The following is a 24,307-nucleotide window of genomic DNA, read 5'->3' on the forward strand; positions in this document are numbered from 1 at the left end:
CCCTCCAAGGTATTGAAAGAGAAAATAATGAAACAAAATAACTGCATAGAATATCCCTTTGCATCACGGCCATCTCACATACATTTACAGACATTCCTACCTTGTTCTCAAAGTTATAATCCCTGGTTGGGCACGGCAGCTCACACCTATAATCCCAGCACTTTGGGAGGCCAAGACGGGTGGGTCACAAGGTCAAGAGATCAAGACCATCCTGGCCAACATGGTAAAGTCCCATCTCTACTAAAAATACAAAAATCAGCTGGGTGTGGTGGTGCACGCCTGTAATCTCAGCTGCTCAGGAGGCTGATGCAGGATAATCGCTTTAACTCGGGAGGCAGAGGTTGCAGTAAGCCGAGATTGCACCACTGCACTCCAGCCTGGTGACTGAGCAAGACTCCGTCTCAAAAAAAAAAAAAAAAAAAAAAAAAAGAAAAGTTATAATCTCCTATTAAGAAGAAATGCCCTCCCCTCTGAAAAAGGAGGGGAGACCAGTATCCATTTGTACATTTAAAGATTAAGTATAAACCAGTCCAAGCCAGTGAGAGGAACACAGAAGAAAAAAGTAAACAGGCCCCTACCCCCCACCCCCAAAATAGTTCCCCTTTGAAAGTTCTAAGCGGTGAGTGCCTGGTACCGAGGGCTGCCCTGTTCCTTGGAGGGGTCAGCAAAGCTATGCTAAACTGACAGGTTCAGTTTACAGCAGGCCAGAACTTTGTTTGGATATACTGGCCTTGTTCACCGCCAGCTTAACAACAGATGGCTAGAAAACTTTCATTATGTTGCACAGGACTGAACTGCAAACAACCCAGAAAACTGTGAAAAGTTTAACTCCCTCTGAACCAATGTGCCAAACCAGGGCCTGCCCAGAGCCAGTGAACCAGCTTAGGGCCAAGGGGGCTGTGGAAGTGATGGTTAAAAAAATGCTGCCCAAGTCAAGTCAAGGCACCTTTCCAGGCTCCAAAACAGCGGCGACCCACCCAAATCTCTATTTAACTCTTCAAAGGCCAGGCCATATAAGGAGTTGCATCGACTATGCTTTCTTTACTTTTCCAAAATGTACTGTGAGAATTTCCCTCCCTTTGGAGAAAAAAAATCTTCCTCCAGACAATTCCCAATCCCGAGGCTGCCGTCCTGCCTTCCCTTCTCGTGGAAGTTGGGAGCACAGGACCAAATAGTCTCACCCTAACACCCAGCGTTAAATCTGATTTATCTAAATCTGTTTATAATTTAAATATTCATTAAATAGATTCAATCGCATGAACCCTAATATCTCCTAATGCTCTGAGACAGGTTATAAATGCACCTTCGAAGGTTTAATTCAATTGGCAATCTGAGAAACCTTATCACTGGAAATGTGTTATTTTCATATTATTCAAGAAATGAACAAATGTGTTTTCCACAAATGTATTTTAGAAGCTACCCTTTCCTGTTATTGAAAGAAAATTGTGTTTATTACTCCTTTAGCATAGTGTAAACTCATAAACGTCAACAGAGAGTACAAGGAAAACTGTCAACTAAATATTGTTTCCTTCATGAGCTGTTCTTCCAAGTCAATTACGCCTTTCAACTTCTGGGGCATTGTATGATAAACTGGCAGTAAAAATCATTCACATTAATATACCATGGTGCCTTGCCTGCAAAAGGTAATTAAAGAAGTAAATGACTCATAAGAATAGACATATTAGCTGCAAAATGAAAGGCAACTGAGCTGCCACATAAAAATATGTACCATTAAGATACTGCATTTTCATATTCCTGTAATCAGCTTCAGTAGACTAATGCTTATTTAATCCAGTTCTCTGCTAAGTCCATCAACAACTGTTTTTTGCTGTTTTCTCCTTGACTGAACATTATGAGAGCAGGTTTAGAATAAATACTGCAATGAGATTTTTGCATACTCAATTGAAGAACAGGTTTTTACATTTTAAAATCTATTTTTCTTTCTCCGAGAAATACAACATAAAAAAAAAGATTACTGGTGGAAAAATATGTATGTATATTGCTAGTAGACATGTCCCTTTAAATGGCAGAACATTTCAGCGAAATATTTGTTTCCATATTCACTATTTCTGACCTGTACCACTATCAGCGTATGGGTGTCATGCCTCCACTTGCCAGATCTCAGCTTCCTTTATGAACACTCCCTTTTGTTAATAATGTCTTCCATTAGCATTAGCAGGATGAGGGCAATTTATCCTTTGGCAGGGATGGAAGGAGAAGGCAAGAAATGAGGAGGGGGTTAGCGTGTGGGGGGTGGGAGAGTATCTCAGACATGCCTAGCGGCCCCTGAGTCCTTTTCCTTCCAGGGTGTTAGCTACCTGACTGGATAAACCCTGCTCAAAGAGAAATGAATTGACCCTCAAAATAACTGCTCTATTTTCCAATCTCTGGCTTTCAAACTGACATTTTGCTCACTTCTCCATATCCCTTTATATTTCAGCACATCCTTGCCAGCCCAGCCAAGCCACAGCAAAACATCCTCCATACAGTCTGAGAATTTTCACTCCACCTGCTCACTTCTCTGCTGCAGGAACCTTGATCTTAACCAGTGAGATGGGTCCATCATTTGTACTGTTAATATTTTGGGGAACATTAGATGCATGCATGAAGTTTCCTGGAGGCGGGAGAAATGCCTGTTCTGACGGTGGTAAGCAGGGCTCTTTGTTGATAACTGATGCAGTCTAAAGCTTTTGCCATTTCAGTTTGGGAGTTATAGCTTTCAGAACTCTTGCAGCTCCCCTGATGTCCAATGCCAGCAGTGAGATCAGCCTAGGATATGTGGTCTTCTATCATTTCTATCATGTTTGTCAACAAGTCACCAGCCTTCAATAACATCTGAATACATCTGGATGGTGCCCCCTAACTTAAAAAAAAAAAAAAAAAAAATACAATTCTATCTAGTTTGTGTTTGTGTGTGTGTGTGTGTGTGTGTGTGTGTGTGTGTGTGTGTGTGCAAGACCATGGGCTTTCAATAAAGGTAAAGTTCTAGATTTCTATACAAGTTGTGCCTTCTCCCCTTCCCTCCCCCTGTGAATATATAAATTTCTTTGGCTTTAAAACTGATGAGCAGCCAGCCAGGCCCTCAAGGACAGTGCAGGATGGGAGGGTGGCCCTACAAGGACCCTCCAAGATTTATGTATCTTTTCGCAGTTCTCAGAGCTATGGAGAGCCTCCTAGATTTAGGCTGGATCTCTCCTTGTAATGTATTATTGCCTCAGTGTTCGAGCAGACACCACATGGAACCACAACTAATGAGCTCTAGTCCTTTTTCTAATTAAGGAACAAAGATTCCTGTGTGCACAGAATGGTGACGCTGTCTAGAGAACACACGTGGAGGAAGAAGCGAATGCTTCTAATTGCCTCAAAATGGGATTTTTAATATTTAGGAACATAATGGGATCGGGAAATAAGAACATTTCCAACATCCTTTACAAATAAGCCTTTACAAAATATTGTTAGCTGTTAATAATACATTATCAAAAATGGAAAGTCATGAATACAGTGCATGTAACCTTTGTATTCATGTGAATTAACCTATATGTACGAATACAATGATACATGAATTAGTTTTTAAAAATACATTAAAAAAAATAAAAGGCCCTCCTCTGAAAAAGAAAGGCAAGAAGGCAGCTCCTCTGAGCCTGATATTCCTCAGACCTTAGTAGATTAGGATTCAAACATGTAATTAAGAAAGATAACCCCAGTTTTTATAGTAATTAGGGGCTGTGGGAAATAGGATACTATCTCTCAAAAGTGTTACAAATATACCACACTTCTAAATAACCTGCAATGCTTGGAAAGTATACTCACTACCAAGGGCAAAGCTGCTATGCAGTGAGGGAACAGTAAATGACAGACTGGCGTTCAAGTCCATTAGCTGCTATGTGATAGGAGCACATTCACTGGCACGCGACCTGTGAAAAATCTCAGATCTCTTTAAATCTTTGAATTGGATTACTGCATTAATTCTTAAGAACTGCAATCCTTCAACCAAGTCAAATTACCCTCATTAACAGTGGAAAAACTGCCTCTGCAATAAGTTTTTTAAAAAAAGATATTTATTACCTATAATCACTTTCACATACTTCACCTAGAAATATGATGAACTAATGCCAACAACTCTGAAAATGGCGTCCTGGTTTCACATATTAATTTGGGTTAAAATAAAAATACAAATGCAAGTATTTGCATGCTATTTAAAATGTTTTTCACGTCTATAGGAAATTTTCTTTTATGATTACAACTCTCAGATAAGAAGCAAATAGCTCCATTTTACAGGAGGGGAAATTGAGGCATACAAAGAGATACGGAGTCAGGTGTCTAAGCTTGGCCGGGCTAATTGGGGTAACGAAGAGAGTCGCCTGGTCCTCTGTTCTGGGCTCATGCTGTTGGAATTAAATCAGAAATTCAGACTCATAATGCACCATAATACAATGCACTGACTTCTCTAAATCACAATCAGTGAATTAAAAGGCAGGCAAAATAAATAAGACAGGAATGCAGCTTTAAGTGTAGAAATGATAACTGTAGTAAATACAACAACAGAAGCTGCCTCAATTCTTCCATCACCACATTTGCTATTACTGTTTAACCTGCCTTGAAAATTCATTGAATTTAGAGTGATTTTTTTTTTTTTTAAAAGAAATGTTAATTGATCTACTCTGCCCTTGTTACTCCCTAAAATGGTCTCATCTGAAATGTGATGACAGCTTGACCGACTTTGAACAACTTTGGATACTTTATGGGAAATGAACTCTTTGAAGCCCCAATGACTTCTGTTCCTCGGCTCTAAGGATGGTTACCGCTTTGGTTCTATTAATTCCCAGCACAAGCCGGGGCAGGAGAGGCCTCATCCCAGTGAAACCAACCAAGTGGAGACAGGGTTGAGCACAGGCAAGCCAGTCTGCATTTACTGAAACAGACATTTTTTTTTTTTTTGAGACAGTCTTGCTCTGTTGCCCAGGCTAGAGTGCAGTGGTGTGATCTCAGCTCACCGCAACCTCCACCTCCCGGATTCAAGTAATTCTCCTGCCTCAACCTCCTGAGTAGCTGGGATTACAGGCTCCCACCACCGTGGCCAGCTAATTTTTGTTTGTTTGTTTGTTTGTTTTGAAACAGTCTTGTTCTGTGGCCAGGCACCAGGCGGCAGTGCAGTGGTGCAATCTTGGCTCACTGCAACCTCTGCCTCCTGGGTTCAAGCAATTCTCCTGCCTCAGCCTCCCGAGTAGCTGGGACTACAGGCACATGCCACCATGCCCAGCTAATTTTTGTATTTTAGTAGAGATGGGGGCTTCACTATGTTGACCAGGATGGTCTTGATCTCGTGATCTGCCCGCCTCGGCCTCCCAAAGTGCTGGGATTCAAGATGTGAGCCACCATACCTGGCCAACAGACTCTTTTTATATTATGTGTTCAGGAATGGGAAAAGGTGACCAGGTAGAAGTTGCTTTCTGGACGTGATATGAATCTCTACTTCTAAACAGCCACAGTAAAATGCTAACTGGAGTTTCTAACAAAATCCAGGGGCACTACAAGTTTCCCAAGTACTCACAGTAGTTGTATGCAAAATCTGTTTATTTCAATTTAAAGATTTTAAACAAAGTAGTCTTTACTTAATATATGATAATAAAAAACAATTAAATAGAATATCATCTCCATTGATCCCAAAATATACTGTAACTTTTTTTGACTATTACAAAAGTTTATTAATATGAAATGTACATGACCTAATTTTTACATCATAGTAAAACAGGCCCTATGGAGAATTTCTCCGCTGAACAGCCATTATTTATACTTGTCCAAGGCTTCTAACATGATGATACTATTTCCTTGTATTATCACCTTTCCAATATTGTTCTGCTGTCTGCTCGTCACCATCTCCACACATTCATCTATCACAAGATTCACAAAGGGATCAAATCCCCGCAATATTCCTCAGACATGTCTGCCACCATTTAATTTCAATGATAACTTCTTGTCCATAAATTTTTTCAACTCGGGAGGGTGAGCTTTGCTCATGATGGCTACTCCATGGGCACACAGAGGCCTTGGAACGGAATGCCTACTGTAACTTTTTCAAAGGTTGAGGATCCCTTATGCGAAATGATAGGGATCAGAAGTGTTTTGGATTTCAGATTTTTAAGGATCTTGGAATATCTGCACACACACGGTAGGGTATCTTATAGATGGGACTCAAGTCTCACCATGACACCCATTTATGTTTCGTATACACCTTAAATACACAATGCCTGAAGATAATCTAAGACTCTTGATAATTTTGTGCATGAAACTAAGGTTTGACTGCATTTTGACTGAAACTTATCACATGAAGTCAGATGTGGAATTTTTTGCTTGTGGCATCATGTTGGCACTCATGAAGTTTCAGATTTTGAAGTACATCTGGTTTTGGATTTTCCTGTTAGGGATTTCAACTTGTAACTTCCAAAAGCTCTGTTGATGAGCTGTAAGATGAGCATTTCAATTCCACATCAGATTTGTAGTCACAGTTAATATAGTCTAGTATTAGTGAAAATAGCATTTACCAATCTCACCTTGTGTCAGGATTCATTATCCTTCCAATGACCTTTCAAGGTGGGAATTATCATGTCTATTTTACAGGGAAGGAAAACAAGACTCAGGGTGGTTGACTATCTTGCCCAATGTCATACAGCTTCTAAGTATTCAAATACTATTACTGTCTGGAGGAGAAGGTGAAGCTTAGGGGAAAATCAGAGAGGAACTTTTCAAAAGAGGATTATCAGAAAGAGAGGCATCTGTCTTGGGACATTAAAAAATCTGTCAAAAAGCCAGGCATGGTGGCATGCACCTGTAGTCCTAGCTATTTGGGAGGCCACGGTGGGAGGATCTCTTCAGTTCAGAAGTTTGAGGCCAGCCTAGGCAACATAGTAAGACTTGGTCTCCAAGAAGAAAAAAATTGCCAAGAAACTGCGATCCAAACACCAGGCTGTCCATGACTTGGAAGACTCATTGCACACCTCCTTCCCAGTGACACTGCATGTTTTGAAGGACAATACAAAAATTACTCTTCTTTGGCTCTACCATTTGTAGAGTCCCCTCCCCAACTTTGAAGAGCTTTGTGACTGCCAATCAGGTGCTTTTCAAACAATAAATGCTTTAGCGGTGACCTCATAATTAACTTGCTTTCACTACTCAGGCAACCTTTCGAAACAAATGTTGAAGTTAACCATTCTACAGGCACCAGAACATGAGCTTGTATATACACATCAATTAAACACATAATTTTTGGTGTCTACTTTGTACTAAGCACTGTCGAGGCACTGGGCCTAGGAGGGGAGAACAAGACAGACCTGGCCCTTCTCTTTCTGATACTGCAGTCTAGTGGGAGACAGAGTAAGACACCAGCAATCAACAAATCCGGAAATAATTAGAGATCCACCATGAAAGAAGCCTCAGAGAGAGGCTTTACCAAAAAATAACTTCTCACTTTTAATCTACTCTAGGGAAGTCCATCAAGGAATTCATCCACGAAGAGGTAATACTTAATATGAAACCCACAAGTAAAGAAGAAATCAAACAGCCAAGGAGCAGAAAGAAGGCTCGAGAAGCTGGAGCACAGAGGCTGAAAGCATGAAACAGTGCTTAAGAAATTAACTTACTAAATCGTTAGTGAAATAGAACTGTGTTGCTCAACCAATCCTATGTCTACTTCATTCTTCTTCAACCCTTTTAAGGTAAACACAATATACAGATTACAAATATGTTTTTAATCAAATGACTTAATAAGTACAAAATGAGTCACGCTGGCCAAAAACAAAACAAAACAAAAAACTGTGAAAACATTAAGGAATTGATGTAATTACCACAGAAAACAAATTCCTTGAAGTTGGCCCTGGTTCCTGCCAGCGTGCACCATTTTTAATGCTGCAGTTATGTGGGAGGCAGAATTCTCAGGGGAGGCAGAATTCTCAGGTGACCCTTACATTCCTATGCCTGGTATAACTCCCCCTTCCAGAGAGGCAATCATGCACTAATCCAGGTGCTACGTGAAGGGATTTTTGCAGATGTAATTAAGGTCCCAAATCAGCTGACCTGAAGAAAGGGAGATTATCTGAGTGGGCATGATGGAATCACATCAACCCTTTCAACTGGAGTTTAGAGCTCAGAGACGGAGGAAGTCAGAGATTCTGAAGCACAAGAAAGATGGATGTGCCCCCACCGGCTTCACGATGGAAGAAACCATGCGACGGGAAATGTGGGTAGACTAAATGTTGAGAGCAGCTACAAGCTGACAGCCAGCAAGGAAGCAGGAACCTCAGTCCTACAGCCAAAAGGAACAGATTCTACCAACAACCTGGATGCGCTCATGGGCGGATTCTTTCCCAGAGCCTCTCGACAGGGAAAAGAATCAGTGCAGCTACCACCTGCATTGCAGCCTCCCTATTCTCTGAGCAGAGATGCCAGTAACACTGCACCTGGACTTCTGACCTACAGAACTATGAGCTAATCAGGAGGTGTTTAAACTGCTAAATTTGTGGCAATTTGTTATGCAACAACAAAAACTAATACACGTGGAAAAACAGATTAAATCACACTGCCTGCATCTAAGGTTTATAAAAGAGTTTCTCTTTCTTAATGATTAAAACTCAAATGGGAGGGAGGCGGGAAGAGAGATAAGGGGCAGGAAAGAAAGGGCAGGGCAGGGCAGGGCTTGCATTCTAGTCCCACAGGGAACAACACAGTGACCCCAGCAGCTCAATAACCTCTCCTCTCTGGGCCTCGCTTTCCTCATCTGCAAAAGGTTGGCAGTAATAATGGGTGGTGGTGAGGGACGTCTTGGGAAAACACTAAGTGAAAACAGTTTGAAAGTTGTAAAGCACAATCCAAGTTATTTTATATTTTTTCCTGGACCATTTTCCTTTTTAGCTTCCTTTTCTAATTATTTCAATTACTTATTCTAATAATGATCATGACACAAATAGGGAATTATGCTTGGCTAGAAGAGAGAAGAAGCATTCTAAGCTATTGTGGATCTTCTTGGCAGCCCGTGCAAAGGGTGTGGGGATATCTTCCTGGGAAAAAGGGAAAGGAGGTCAGCATGTGGTCCCTGGTGAGGAAAACCCTGTCTCTCATCTTCCTTCCCCTCTTTGTTGCAGTCTTCTGGAAGATGAAGGCAGAGGCCTGGGTCCGAACCCTAGCTTCACTCCTGACCTTAAGACAAGTGATGGAACCACGCTGCACTGTTTACTCACATGTAAAATGGAAATAATAGTGATACCACCTCCTAAGGCTGTTCAGAGGAGTACGCCATTTAAAATACGTAAGTTAGGCTGGTCACAGCGGCTCACGTATGTAATTCCAGTGCTTTGGGAGGCTGAGGCAGGAGGATCGCTTGAGCCCAGGAGTTAGAGACTACCCTAGGCAACACTGCAAGATCTCATCTCTACAAAAAAATAAAACAAAATGCATAAAGTACACATTAAGACAGTGTCCAGCACTTTATAAGCACAATATAAGCGTTACGATGATTACTTTTACCACTGTTATGAATAGGAGCTGATTTTTATTTTCTAGAAAATCTGTTGTCCCTCCAAGGGAATTTGGAAGATGGGGCTAAGTAAACATGTAAAAGTATGTTTATAATAAGGCTTTTACTAACGCCTTTCACAGTGCACTATAAAACCCATCTAACCTCTGATGAAAAAGAAAACCCTTCTATGCTCATGATTTTGCCACGTAATTTTACTTTTACTTGAATAGGAAAAAAAGTATACAAGTCTTAAAACCTTCTTGGCTTATTGCTTTCTAACAAGTAGTTTGGGAAAAATGAGCAAAGATTCCCCTGCTAAAAGAGCCATGAAAGGTAAGAAATTTCAGCAAGAGGGTCAGAGATAAAAGCACTCAGTAAAAGAAGCCAAAAGAAAAACAAGACAAAGCCGGACTCCACCTCCAGAGCAGAGACTTCTCATCCTGACTAGTGTATGTACTGAACTCTCTGTGGCCTTTTTCGCAGGGCTGGAGATTGAGCAGTGGAATTAGCTCCCCCCAAACGTATAACCCAGCATGCAAGCCAGCCAAATAAACAGGCAATGAGGGTGGTGCTATGGGGACCCTGACAAGGGCATGAAATGTCCAGGGCTGGGTGTTATTCAGAGTTCCCAGTCCAAATGCTAGAGTCTCCACACCTGAGTTGTGAAGATGCATCTCATTCAGCAGATAAGATGGACTGCCAGAAGAGTGGGCCGGAGAGGTTCTTGGGCAAAGGGCTGGGTACAAGTGTGCTCTGCTAGAAAATAAAAGTGACGCATTGGGCGCGGTGGCTCACGCCTATAATCCCAGCACTTCGGGAGGCTGAGGTGGGCGGATCGCCTGAGGTCAGGAGTTCGAGACCAGCCTGCCCAACATGGTGAAACCCCATCTCTACAAAAAATACAAAAATTAGCCAGGTATGGTGGCACTTGCCTGTAATCCCAGCTACTTGGGAGACTGAGGCAGGAGAATCACTTGAACTCATGAGGTAGAGGTTGCAGTGAGCCAAGATTGTGCCACTGCACTCCAGCCTGGATGACAAAGTGAGACTCCGTCTCGAAAGAAAAGTGACCACAAATGTTTGGGACCTGACAGAAAGGTGTAGAAGGCTGAGAGGGAACTGGATGAATCACAAGAGATAGGCTGGGCTTTGTAGCGCAAGTGCAGCAGTTTGGACTGACTTTTTGGAGGGAGGCACAGAGTATGAATCTCAACACATGCATGGATTTGTATAATCACCAGCAGTCAGGATACAGAAGGGCTCCATCCCCCTCAAACTCTCTTCTGCTACCCTGTTGTAGTCACACCCTCCCCACCACCCCTGGCCCCGGGCAACCACTTATGGAGTCTCCATCATGGTTCTGTCTCTTCAGAAATGTCATATATAATGGAATCATATAGTATGCAATCTTTGGAGACTGGCTTCTTTTAAGTCTCTACTAAAAATACAAAAATTAGCTGGGCTGGTGGTGCACATCTGTAATCCCAGCTACTGAGGAGGCTGAGGAAGGAGAATCCCTTGAACCCGAGGGCGGAGGTTGCAGTGAGCTGAGATTGCACCACTTCACTCCAGCCTGGGTGAATGAGTGAGACTCCGCCTCAAAAAAAAGAAAAGAAAAGAAACTGCCCAGTTGTTTTCCAAGGTGGCAGCATCACTTTACGTTCCCACGAGCATCATGGGAGGTCACTTGCTCCACATTCTCACCTGCACTTAGAATTACCAGTAGCTATTTTAGCCATATACATAGTGGTATCTCATCCTATTTTTTTCCTTTCCCTTTCCCTATAATTTTAATTTGCATTTCCCTAATGTCTGACGATGTGGAATGGCTTTTCATGTGCTTATTTCTGGTCAAGTCTGTTGCCCCCTTTTAAACTGAGTATTCGTTGTTTTTTTTATCACCGGGTATTGAGGGTTCATTATATATTCTGTACACTAGTCCTTTGCTGGAGACATGATTTTAAAATATTTTCTTACAGTCAGTAGCTTGTCTTTAATCACGGATTATATCTGCAGTTTTGGAAGTTCTTCACACCATGTTATGGAGAAAAGATGGAAAGGATGTTTAGATAGCAGCAACTTACTAGGAAATGAAAATGCAACCTGGAAGCCACGGATGGGCCCAGTGCCTTGAGCGCAGAGAGAGGGAACAAACAGGGTGCCGTCATGGCACGCGGGAGCTTGGGAGAAGCAGTCCCTTCAGGGTGATGCTTTTAATGCTGTGACTAATGATGCCACGTAAAGGTGATGTCTTCCCGTCCTCTGTTTTTAGTGCCACTGAACCATCCCAGGTAATAAATCAAAGAAGCCAGGGTGGCTATTTATATGGTGAGATAAGGGAAATTAATTTCAATGCCCAAACATGGACCTCCTTATATTAAAAAATGACTTAACAATACCAGTCCTTTTCATGAGAATGTCTTGGAAAATCAACACCTGGAAAACACACACACAGGGCCCATCCACTGTCTGTATTTTCAAGAGAAATACTGTTGTCTCCTGAGATTGGGGGAAATCCAAGGGGAAGAACACTATACAATGAAGAGCAAAAATAAAAATAAAAAACAAAATGCTGTTTGAGCAAAAACTGTTTGTGGACCTTCACGAAAGAGAGAATAATAATAATAAATTGCATGTAGTCGTCACACTCTCAATTCTTTTAAAAACCTTCACTATACTTTACAAACTACTCTAATTGTCTTGTTTTCCCCAAAATTCAGACACTTTGAGTTTAAAATGCATAAAAACATCAGCACCAGGACTGTGAACAAGAGCATAACTAACAATGGTGAGATTCTGAGGCAGCAACACAGCTAGAACATAGAGTTAATATTTTGGCTGAAATACTGAGTGGAAGACAAAGTGCAAGGAAAGCCTGGAGACTCCTCCTGGTCCCCAGGGGCTGCACCCTCCTCCCGGCTCCGAGCACGGCAGGGGGAACAATGCAAAGCCATCCATCACCAGCGAGCACTGTTCTACTTGCTGGCGCCAAGTGAGCAAGGTTGCTACCTGTCCAGCCTGCCTTTGAATGGTCCCCCACACAAAGTCCCTCTGTGCTCCAAGTTCAAACTAGCATTTACTTTGGATGCCTGAATTATCTGGCATTTCAGCTGCAGCAACTGTGCCCTACCTCTAACTTGGAAAAGTCTTAGTTTAACCTTGGATCTACTGACCGTATTCTGGGTCTGCACCAAGTAGGCACAATTTTCCTAGGTAACCCTCTCTTTGCTTGCCTTCTTGCCCCCTATAATCTCTTCCCTGCATAGCAGTCAGAGGGATCTTTTGAAAATGTACATCAGGTCATTTTGTTGCAAAGGATTTTGTGCTCAGGATCAAAGCCAAATTCCAAAGCCTGGCTTTCAGAGGTGAGGTCTTGCCCACCACACCTTCCGGTCTACCTTCATCTCATGTCACCTTCACAACCGTCATGGACCTGCTGTTACAGCCACCTTCACCATCCCCTTCTCTCTCAGGGCTGCTCCCTCTGCCAGACATGCCCTTCCTTATATCTGAACACAGCTGGAAACTGGAGCTGTTGGCTGATCTGACCACCTCAGAGGTAACATCCGCTCCACAGTTAACAGGCCACATCATTCTGTTCCACTGTCCTCTCAGCAATTTCACCATCTAAAAATTATTATGCTGGCCAGGCGCAGTGGCTCACATCTGTAATCCCAGCACTTTGGGAGGCCATGGCAGGTGGATCACGAGATCAGGAGCTCGAGATCGGTCTGGCCAACATAGTGAAACCCCATCTCTACTAAAAATACAAAACATTAGCCAGGTGTGGTGGTGCACACCTGTAATTCCATGGGAGGTGCGCACCACGGAGGGAGGTGAGGCAGGAGAGGCTGAGGCAGGAGGATCACCTGAACCTGGGAGGCAGAGGTTGCAGTGAGCCAAGATAGGGCCATTGCACTCCAGCTGGGTGACAGCACAAGACTCCGTCTCTCTCTCTCTCTCTCTCTCTCCATTATAAAATATATATGTAACAATATATATAAATATTTAAATTATATTTAATATCAATTTAATATTTATATTACGCATATAAATATCACATATATCATAAAAATATATATTATGCTTACTGATTTATAAATAAGTGTGACGTTTATCTCTGTCTCCTGGATTGTCTGTTCTCTGTCTACTGCCCTGAAAACAGGAACATTTTCTAGTTGGGTTAATCTTCATCTATAACAGGCTAAATCAATGTCTTGGTTAAAGAAGCAAATGAATAAATGATCATACCAAGGTAGGAAGGTGCTTCCAAGATCCTACCCTTATCTCTACTTATTTTTAATATAGTAAAAAAAAATTATCATCATCTCACAAGTGGGAATGCATTTTCAAACATAATTACAAAAAATTCAGGAACCATAAGGAAACATTTGATAAACAGAATTATGTTAAAACTGAATATGCCTAAAACAGCACAGCAAGACAAAAGATTGCCAAAACACTGGAGAAATATTTGCATGTCAGAACCTAGAAATAAATTCTATTTTTTATGGAACATAAAATCCTATAAATCAATAAGGAAATAAATAAAATCCAACAGAAAATTAGGCAGATAACATGAAAATATAAATATTAGCCAGGTGCAGTGGCTCATGCCTGTAATCCCAGTACTTTGGGAGGCCGAGGTGGGCGGATCACCTGAGGTCAGGAGTTCAAGACCAGGCTGGCCAACACGGCGAAACCCCATCTCTACTAAAAGTACAAAAATTAGCCGGGCCTGGTGGCAGACGCCTATAATCCCAGCTACTCAGGAGGCTGAAGCAGGAGAATCGCTTGAATTCAGGAGGCAGAGACTGCAGTGAGCCGAGATCATGCCACTGCACTCCAGCCTGGGTGACAAGAGCAAGACTCCGTCTCAAAAGAAAAAAAAAAAACCAAAAGTCTCAAACATTTTAAAAAGGTTATTCAATCTCACTTTTAAAGAAAATGTGCATTTATTTTATTTGTTTTCATTATATTTTTCTCATTTATTTCTGAATCTCATACTCAAGAATAAGCACAGAGTCACAGGCAAAAACTGAAGCATGCAAAGGCAAAATAATTGAAGTGCAGCACTGTCTTCTTCCTTTGACATATACTTATTGCTTAAGTGATTATGAGCACCGGCCTCAGTTTATTTATCTGTTAAATGGGAACATAATACTGTCATTCATTTATGACAACTTGGTGAGAATACACTTAAGGCACTATTGAATCTATGGCTATCTTTTATTATTATCCCAGGTAATACAAGTCACCAAACTACGGCAAATGGCAATCCTGCTTTTGCCAATCTAGCAGGAAGGCAGACACGGGTGAAGCACTCTACTGAAAAGAGAAGGTGGTGTATCTGCAGTACGAGGAGTAAAGATAAATTGCTCCACAAGTTCAAAAGGTAGGCAAGAGCAGTTCCAGTTCAGGATGTCAAAGATTTCCTAGAGGAACTGGTGTTTAAACCAGAGCTTGAAGGGTAAAGACAATGTGGCTATGCCACAGACAACGTGCTGGTACAGTTAGTCAATAATAGTTCTCCTGCAATGATTAGGCCATGTTCTGTGCCAGGCACTGAGGACGAAGATGGGGAGAACACAGACAGCCTCTACTCTTGGGGCACTCTGAGTTTAGTGGGAAAGAGAGTTTAATAACAAACTCAAAATATAGCAGGAGGGCTACCTGTCTGCATGGGCTGTGAAGGGAAGGCAAGGTATAAGTAATGAACAGTTCTTGGATTGAGTGCATCAATGTTTATTACATTATGCTTTATAACTTGCCAACATGCTGTATACTGTATTTAATAGTCTAAGGTGAACTGTTTATTCGTTCCATTTTAACATCTCTAAAATTGGGATGCCTCTTAAAAGACATGAGATAAGAGAGCATTATGTGTTAACTAGCTTGGCTGCATTTTACTTTATTACTGGTTTATAAGATAAAGCCCCTAAAGAAGGCCCAATGAAATATGGCATATTCGTTTTATGTATCAAGTATGCCTTTTATCAGTCAAATAAGCTCAGTATTATTTTGTGTGCTATTATAAAAAAGAGATATGGAAAATATAGCTGATACACAGATTAATTATGTCTCCATCTAATTCAGCTCATGATGTAAAATCAGATTCTGTTAAAACTAAATGTATGATTTCAACTTTGTTTTCATCCATATATACAAGCAATACATGTTTTCATCTGTATATGTAATCAATGCATGTTTTCACTCTTCTCTTCCACTCTCTCCTCTCCTTTTTCTTTTCTTTTTTTTTTTTTTTTTTTTTTTTTCTGATGGGGAGGGGAGAAAGTAATGCAACAGGATTGGAAACCATTTAACAATAAAAGCAACCGTGAGAATTTACTAAAATAATTATCAACATCCATAACAATGCAAATATTTTAGTTCCTGACTAATCCAGGTATCTGGATCATCTTGATACCTGGTCTAATTTTCAAAAATAATTTGGTTCCACGAAAATCAGAGATGCCCTCCACTTGTAAGCATTAGCTTGGCAGCCTAACAGCAGGAAATGATTTTGCTAAAGCCATGGCAATTGCTTGATGCAGATTCTGATGCTCAGACTATTCTTCCTTCTTTTCCTCTCTCTCCACCCAATTTCCAAAGGAAAGCCACAGATCGGCTCTGCTATGAGATAAGGGCGAAATCAACAAGTACTAGGGAGGATGCTATTTGGATGGAGTGGGATGCCCTGGCAGTGGCAACACATGCATCTCTATTTTCCTTTAAAGAGCAATTATTATTTAATATGGTAAAATTATATCATTAAACCTACTCAACTGGAATAAATTCTCCTTCTGATATGCATTTAGAAAGGCAGTTCATATTCTACCCCTAAAATATATCTATTACATTTTTGTGTCTATCTGCCACTTCTCTTTTTACCATGATACTTGAGATAAGTTTCAGTCTGGCAGGAGGCGAAAAAAACACAACAACCCTGAAACTCGATACTTATCTTACTCATCGAGACCTTTTTGATCTCTGTGAGTGAAAATTAATCCTGAACATTCTCCAACTTCCCAAAGCACAAATTTCTAACATCTTTTTATATTCTCTACAAGAGCCATTACTTATTATTGCTAGAATTTCCCCTTTGTTAAAAAAAAGCACTCTAATTTAAATTAATGAGTTAAGTTTACACTCAAATGAAGAACTGTCACATGCTTATTTTCCACTTATGAATCTTTACCACAAGCAGATTTGAAGTATCGTTTGTAATAGAGTTTTCCTCTAGTTCAACATTAAGAATTTGGCATGGCGGTGTTCTGCTGCCTACCCTGGTACGGTCTCTTTTTTCCTCTTTTTGTATTCCCCAGGATACTGTGAAGCTAGTTGCCATGTCTCCATCTTTCAACTTCCTGAATTTTAAGATAACATGGAATACCGGAAAGACAAAGGGAAGGCATACAGGGGTCAAGAGTAGGCTCCAAGTCTTAAAATGATCACCAATATTCCAGCTGCTTACCTTGCTGGTTTAAGAGCACCGGGTTCAGCACCTACCACACCTGGGTGCAAATTTCTACTTCGTCCCTTGTTACCATGTAACAAAGAGCAAGTTACTTAACTCATCTAAGTCTCAGTCTCCTCAACTATAAAATGAGAATACTGTTAAACGGAGCACAAACTTCCTTGAGAGATTAATACAGTCAAGCCCTTGTAAGGTACATGCCACGAGTGGACATTTATGCTGTCTTTTATTGACCTTCTTTTGTCAAAACCCATAGAAATTAAATTGGCAGCTTTCACTACGTGTGTCAGGATTCATAACAAGGCAGGAAGACTGCCTAGTTCAATGTGGGAACAAGGCTGGGTTGGGGGAGCACTTGAGATTGTGGGGAAACGGGACAAACAGATTCTGAATGCTCCCCATCTGTCTGCCTGCCCAAAGACCACTAAATGTGTCCCTTCCTACTGTTTTATTAAGGAGTTTGTAAAAGTAACCACTTGGGAAGAAACATGAAGAAAAATTTTGAGGGCAAGGGATATAGCCATCTTTGTGCCAGATAGAAAGACAGAAGCATGAAGTCCAATAGTGTGGCAAAATGAACTCCCTTTAGTTGAGAAGATGCATGTCTATAACATCTTCTCTTTTTTTTTTTTTCCACAAAGTTAATGAAATAAATTCAAGTATTTTTTGGTCCTACCTTGCATGGAAAACCTGCCAACAGAATTTGACATTAAGACCCACTAGGTATCTTAAGTAGCCTGCTACCTGAAAGACCTACCTTTTCCCAGTGCCCTATTTTACAAACACATTTAGCTCTGTCTCCTGCTCTCCTCTCTTCCAGCAAGGCAGAGAACAATCCAGGAACAGTAGTGACTAAGATGGCCCCTAATGACCATATGCTTGTATTACGGGCTTCCCTTGAGTAAGGGCAGGATCCGTGAATGGGCTGGAATATATTCCTTTGATTACGTTATGTTGTGTGGCAAAAGAGATTTTGCAGGTGTAACGTCCCTATTCAGTTGACTCTGAATTAATCAAAAGAGAGCTTTTCCTCTGTGGGGCTGGCCTAATTAGGTGAGCCCTTTCAAAGAGGGTTGGAGGCTGTTCCTGAAAACAGAGATTCTTTGGTTGGGTTGGAAGCAGCGAAGGGCTGTGTTTGTGAGAGGACCACACACAGGAAACGGTGGGAGGTCGCCACGAGCTCGCGGCCTTAGTGCTCTACCTGTATGAACTGAATTCCACCAAATGAGTTTGGAAAGGGATCCCAAGCCTCAGGTGAGACCATAATCAGGGTGACCCCCTGAGTACAGATTTGTGAGACTCCTAGCAGAGGACTCAGGAAAACCAGGCCTGGCCTCCACAGAACTGTGGGATGACAGGTATGCATTGTTTGAAGCTATTACATTTGTGGTAATTTATTACGCAGCAATGCAAAATGAAGTAACACTTGTGAAACCTTGTATAGTATGAGACTGGTTTCCCCAAGAGGTGGGCTGAGCCCCGCCTGAGACCACTTTGCAGAGGAAGCCCCAGTGTTGGGGGCAGCTGTGGTTCTGACAGATAGACCTGCTCCTGTGCCCTAGCTCTGTGACTTACTAGTTCTATGACCTTGAGGAAGTAACCTGACTCTCTGAGACTGTTTCTTTGTCTGAAAAATGGGTATAACACCAGTGCTTACCCCACAGAGCTGCGGCAGAGATTAAGAGAGGTAACACAGGCCGGGGACGATAGCTCATGCCTGTAATCCCAGCACTTTGGGAGGTCAAGGCAGGTGGATCATTAAGTCAGGAGATCCAGACCATCCTGGCTAACACAGTGAAACCCTATTCCTACTAAAAATACAAAAATTAGCCAGGCATGGTGGCATGAGCCTATAATCCCAGCTACTCTGGAGGCTGAGGCAGGAGAATCACTTGAACCTCGGAGGCACAGGCTGCAGTGAGTAGAGATCGCGTCACTGCAGTCTAGCCTGGGTGACAGAGCCAGATTCTGTCTCAAAAACATAAATAAATAAAAGGGAGAGAGAGAGAACACTCAGCAGGCAGTGAACCCAGGGGCTGGCGCACAAGTGACAGTGATAGAAATTACCTTTTAGTATCATTCAAATACACATTCCTGTTCACTGGCCTCAGTTTACCTGTCTCCAACAACAACAAAAAAAAGGGTGGAGTGGAAAGGTTCTGAGCTGGCTTTCCCTTCTGACGCACTTACAGAGTCTTTGCCTAATAACTCAGCAACTCCTTGCCAAACTTTCCGTCCCTTTCCCCACCCATGCACATGGCAGGCACTCCCAAGTCACCAGCTTCCAGAGCCCCACGCTGGCCCGTCTAAAGCCAGAATGCTGAACTTTGTGACTGAGTGATTGCAACTGTTGTCACTATTCAGATAAGCACATCCTGCTTTGTGTTTACCGACCAGTTAAAGGCGCAATGGTGCCGCGCTTGCTGAAGGCGCTTCCCACACACCTGTGTCTCCCAACCCAGCCACCTCCTGCAGGGCTCCCAGGAGCAGATAGGCTGGTGAATACACCAGCAGGAATATCCCAGTGGGATAGGGAGAAGTGGCTAAAAGTTACTAGAATGCTGTCGCTGCCAAGTTTTATTTTAGCCCTCATCAATCCAAACCTTTATTCTTGAATTAAGTATTCTCCAGGGACTTTTCCAGGTCTGCAGATATTTCCTCCTAATGATTCTAGCCCAGCACCAAGCACATTTCAACTTTCTAAATGACTGGAAGGCTTTGAACTTTGACCACAGACTGTCCCCACTACCCCCTGCAATCATCTTGACCCCACCTAAGAATTAGTACCATACTTGGAAAAAAAAAAAAAAGCTATTAATACATCAATGCCTTCGAAGCCTCTTAGTTAAACATGTAATGACAACTGAAGATACACATCATGGAATGGCCCTGTTGTATCTGCTGGGGTATAGGTGTGTCATATTAACCTAAAGAGGTGGATTCCAGCTTAACAAAATAAATCCACTCAAAGCTCCACTCTGATCAAAGGGAATTCTTCTCAGAGACAATCATACCTGATGAGATAGCCCATCCATATCAAGAGTCAGAAAACCTAATGGAAAAAATGACAGTAAATTGTAAATACTGTATACTTTCCTTTCTAAAGGTGTGTTTTCAGAGGTACTGCAATAAACATTAATCAATAACATTTATTGAGCCCCTACTATATACATTATGACATGTAACATACTAGGTCCATAGCAATTATATACAATTGAAAGAAGGCCCTCAAACACAAAGCAAACATTTACTGTGGTCTAGATAGTGTGTAAGCCATTTATTTCCATATAACTCTATGGAATTTTGTTTTACCTCTATGCATCCCTTTTTTTTTTTTTTTTTTTTTTGCAATTGACTAATACTAATTGTATGAAGTATAATGTGATGTTTTGAGAAATACTAAATCAAGCTAATTAATATATCCATCACCTCAGCTACTTATTTTGTGGGGGGGGTGGGGGTGTTGGGGGGGTGGTGAGAACATTTTAAATCTCCTCTTTCAGTAATTTTGAAATATATATATAATACAGTATTATTAACTGTGGTCACCACGCTGAACAACTGATCACTAAAACTTCTTCCTCCTCTATCCTGTAATTTCTTGAGACTGATCCGGACTATAATGTGCCTGGGAATCAATGTATTCTTCCAGGAAAACTCCAAAACCATGACATATTTAAGCCTATTTTATCAACTAGAAAAAACATTCTAAGAGGAAGTATCTCACATATACACTGTCAAATCACAAGAACAGACGTCCATGGAAGGCATGATTCCTCTAAGTATTCACCGGCTATTGGTTCTTTGGTTTTGTCTTCTCACTGGTGGACAATACTGGGTGAAGGCAAAGAACACAGCTCTAGAGACCGGCCGCCCAGGCTCAGTGACTAGCTGTGTGACCTTGGGCAAGTCTCCTAACCTTGCAGTGCCTCAGTCACTGCAACCATTAAATGGATATAAGAATATGTTTTTCCTTTTGGGGTTGTTGTGAGGATAAAGTAAGATGATTCCTGCAAACAGCACTGCCTGGTTCCTCACAGCTCTAAGAGAACATTAGCTGTCACAATTCCATTACTAGTAGCTAGAAGACGTAACAGGAGCCAAAGGGTGGTTGTTTCTTTTTTTCTTAACATTTGCAATAAGATTTCAAAATAGAAAATCTGAATTTGTCAATCTGGGGAAAATACAATCATTTAATTATAGTAATAAAATGTCTCATGTTATTACTGGAAAAATCACTGCATTATCTCTTGCCTAACCACAGTGAGGTCAGAAAGGTTTTAATTCTTTTACACAGTGAAGGAACATAAGTTTCAGAGAATGTAAGATGCTGGGAGGCAAGCCACAAACAAAGAATTGAGATTGAAACTCAGGTGTGTTTCAATGGTAAAATGTTTCAAAATGGTAAAATGTTACAAAATCAGTGTATGTGTAATCAACATAAAATTGTCAATGAGATATTTTGCTCTTTCTAAATACTAAGTCTACTAAGCCTTTAAAATCCAGTTTGTATTTTCCATGTCTCCATTTAGACTACCCATATTTCAAGGGCTCAAGAGCCACATGGGACCAGTGGCCACCATACTGGGCAGTACAGTGGTCCTAGCTCTTTGCAATGACCACTCATGCTCAACAGCACTGAAAGAAATCATTAGTGCTATTTGAAAGCAACATCTAACTTTTCATCTGGCAGACCCATGATTTAGAGACAACCCAAGCCATTTTTTTTTTTCCTCAGCTACAATCTAACATCACATTCTTAGTCACAAAGATTTGATATGTTCACTTCTAGTGCAGAACATTCAGCCCTCATTCAGGATATTGTATCCTGCATAACTCCATGCACACATTCTTTCTTGAAATCAGTGAAAACTCCACATGTGAAACAGAACTGAAACAGACAAGACAGCCCCAAAGGCAGGTAACCAGGAAGCAAATGGGTGATTTCTTTCCCCCTTACGCTTATGGACAGTCAAGGAAAACAAGCCCTTATTTGCTAAATAAAAATAGCTTTGGCCATGAACTACTTTGGTAAGGGAGGTGGGGCTCAGTTGGGGTTCTCACTGATTGCCTGTCTGACAGCAGTCTCTCCTGCAGGGAGGACACAGCCCAGACATGAACACTTAATTCAGAGAGAAATCAGGAGGATTGCTGAATGACTGAGTGATCTTTGAGAGCAAATTTGGCATCACAAAGAAAAGAGGACCAGCTCCAGAAAAAAAAAAATTTCTCTGAGTAACTTGGAGATCCCATGTTGTATGGCTATGGGAACGAAGAATAGGTCCTCTTCCTCCCTCCTTCTGTCTTTCCTTTTTCCTTCTATCACTTTCTTCCTTCATGCACTCAGCACCTACTCAGCATCTAGCACTGAGCACAGAGAGGTAAACCACTGCCAGCCTCAAAGGCCTTAAGTCAGCCATCAACCACAACCTAGCAGCGTTTGTGCTTCAGTGGAGGGGTGCACTGAATAGGAAGAGCAGAGAAAGGCTTTCCAAAACTGAAAGAACTTAGATGAGCCTGGGAGCGGGAAAAAGAATGAACAAAGAGAAAGTTATTTTGCAGAATGAGGCTAGCGTGTGCAAAGGCACAGAGGTGTCAGAAGCCTGGAGAGTTCAGGGGGCTGCCAGAGTCTGGGCTTGGAATGGTGGAGGGGAAAACAGAGGATCAGCTCTTGTCTAACAGGCAGAGGCTATAGCATGACTGGTAACTCAACACCATCCAAAGGAATTTGATTTTAGTGCCCCAAGGCTAATTAGACATCTAGAATCTTTGAAATGGGCAAGGAAGAAGACAGTATCTCTGTGATTCTGACATGCTTCCATACAAAGCAAGGAGTCCAGGAAATGAAGTAAGGTGGGCTTCCTAGGCGGCTCAGGTCCACCACACCTGGGCAGTGACTGGTCCTACCTGCCAACACTGGGCCAGGAAGAGTGGCTGGTTAATCAAGACTGAAAAGCTGAGGAACAAGTACACTAAAGAAAAGCCAGTGTCAAGGCCTAGTAAAAAGAAAGACTGCCTAGTTCAGGGGGTTCAGGAAAAGCACAAGAGAGTGGAGGCACATATACTTCCAATGCTGAGAAGCAAAGCAGTTAATGCCACCTCAGGTTAATTAAATCAAGTGGCTTGAGGTCTGGATCTGACCTTGCTAGCAAACCACCAGGAGAATGCTGATAGAACAACCAAACAGGTATAGATTTTCAAACATGTTTTTTTTAGAGTGCTGGAACACAGAATGAAAGGAGATTGCTGAGAAGGTTCAGGAGAGGGAGGGGATGGAAGAGAGTATAACACAAAAAGGACTTCTCAATCTTGAATGCCTCCCAATTCAGAATGCCTTTTTAAAAATATTCCTTCGGATACAGTAACAAAAATCATACCAAAATATTAAAAAGATAAGGCAGTGTTGAAAAGTTTACTCCGGAAATGCATGACTCTGAAATACAAATTAGAATGTTACCCACTCACCTGCCCCACAGAAAGGTGAAAATTAAAGTCAAGTCATTAAATCTGAATATGGTTGTAAAGGGGTAGGGTTGCAGAGATTTATACAACTTTTAGAACACATCATTTAACCTACTGATTAAAGAGAAGAGGAAAAGAATGCCAGTAATATCCAGTGTACTGCCCAATGTCACACTGTGAACCCACAGCATTAAGATAAGAATGTAAATCTTCTGATACCAGGCTGTTCCTTCACTTCTAATCCTGCCTTCCATGAAGAAATATTTGCTATGATGAACGATCACTTGAGCCCAGGAATTTGAGAGCTAGTTATAGCATAGTGATATAAAGGTCAGCTAAGAAGCTAGTCAAGGTCCCTGTCCTCATGAAGCTTCTATTCTAAAAGCCTAGAGGGAGGACAGGAGTGGTGGCTCAAGCCTATAATCCCAGCACTTTGGGAGGCTGAGGCAAGCAGGTCGCCTGAGGTCAGGAGTTTGAGACCAGCCAGGCCAACATGGTGAAACCTCATCACTACCAGAAAATACAAAAATTAGCTGGGTGTGGTGGTGCATGCCTACAGTCCCAGCTACTGGGGAGGCTGAGGTGGGAGGATTGCGATTGCTTGAGCTCATGAGGCAAAGGTTGCAATGAGCTGAGATTGCTCCACTGCACTCCAGCCTGGGTGACAGACTGAGACCCTGTCTCAATAAATAAAGTGTGAATGGGAAAACTCAGGTAGTAGGTAAATAAATAAAAGTGATAACTGTAAAGACTGAGCTTGTTAGAAGATACAAGTGGGTGATATAATAAATAGTGCCCAGGGAAAGACAAGCGCAGACAAAGTCAGGAGGCCCTGAGCTGTCCCTCTGAGGCACTCATGC

The 24,307-nt window shown here is 41.7% G+C and overlaps 1 protein-coding gene and 1 pseudogene across 5 annotated transcripts in view; both read right to left on the reverse strand.

Moving 5' to 3' along the window:
• The window catches only part of FOXP1 (forkhead box P1), a 432,878-nt gene that overhangs the window by 178,869 nt on the left and 229,702 nt on the right, over positions 1–24,307 (reverse strand). The window lies entirely within an intron of this gene.
• LOC141585390 (small nuclear ribonucleoprotein G pseudogene) overlaps positions 1–24,307 on the reverse strand; it is a 67,533-nt pseudogene continuing 43,226 nt past the window's right edge.

This window comes from Saimiri boliviensis, chromosome 8 (assembly GCF_048565385.1).
Source record: "Saimiri boliviensis isolate mSaiBol1 chromosome 8, mSaiBol1.pri, whole genome shotgun sequence".
Classification (NCBI taxonomy): domain Eukaryota; kingdom Metazoa; phylum Chordata; class Mammalia; order Primates; family Cebidae; genus Saimiri; species Saimiri boliviensis.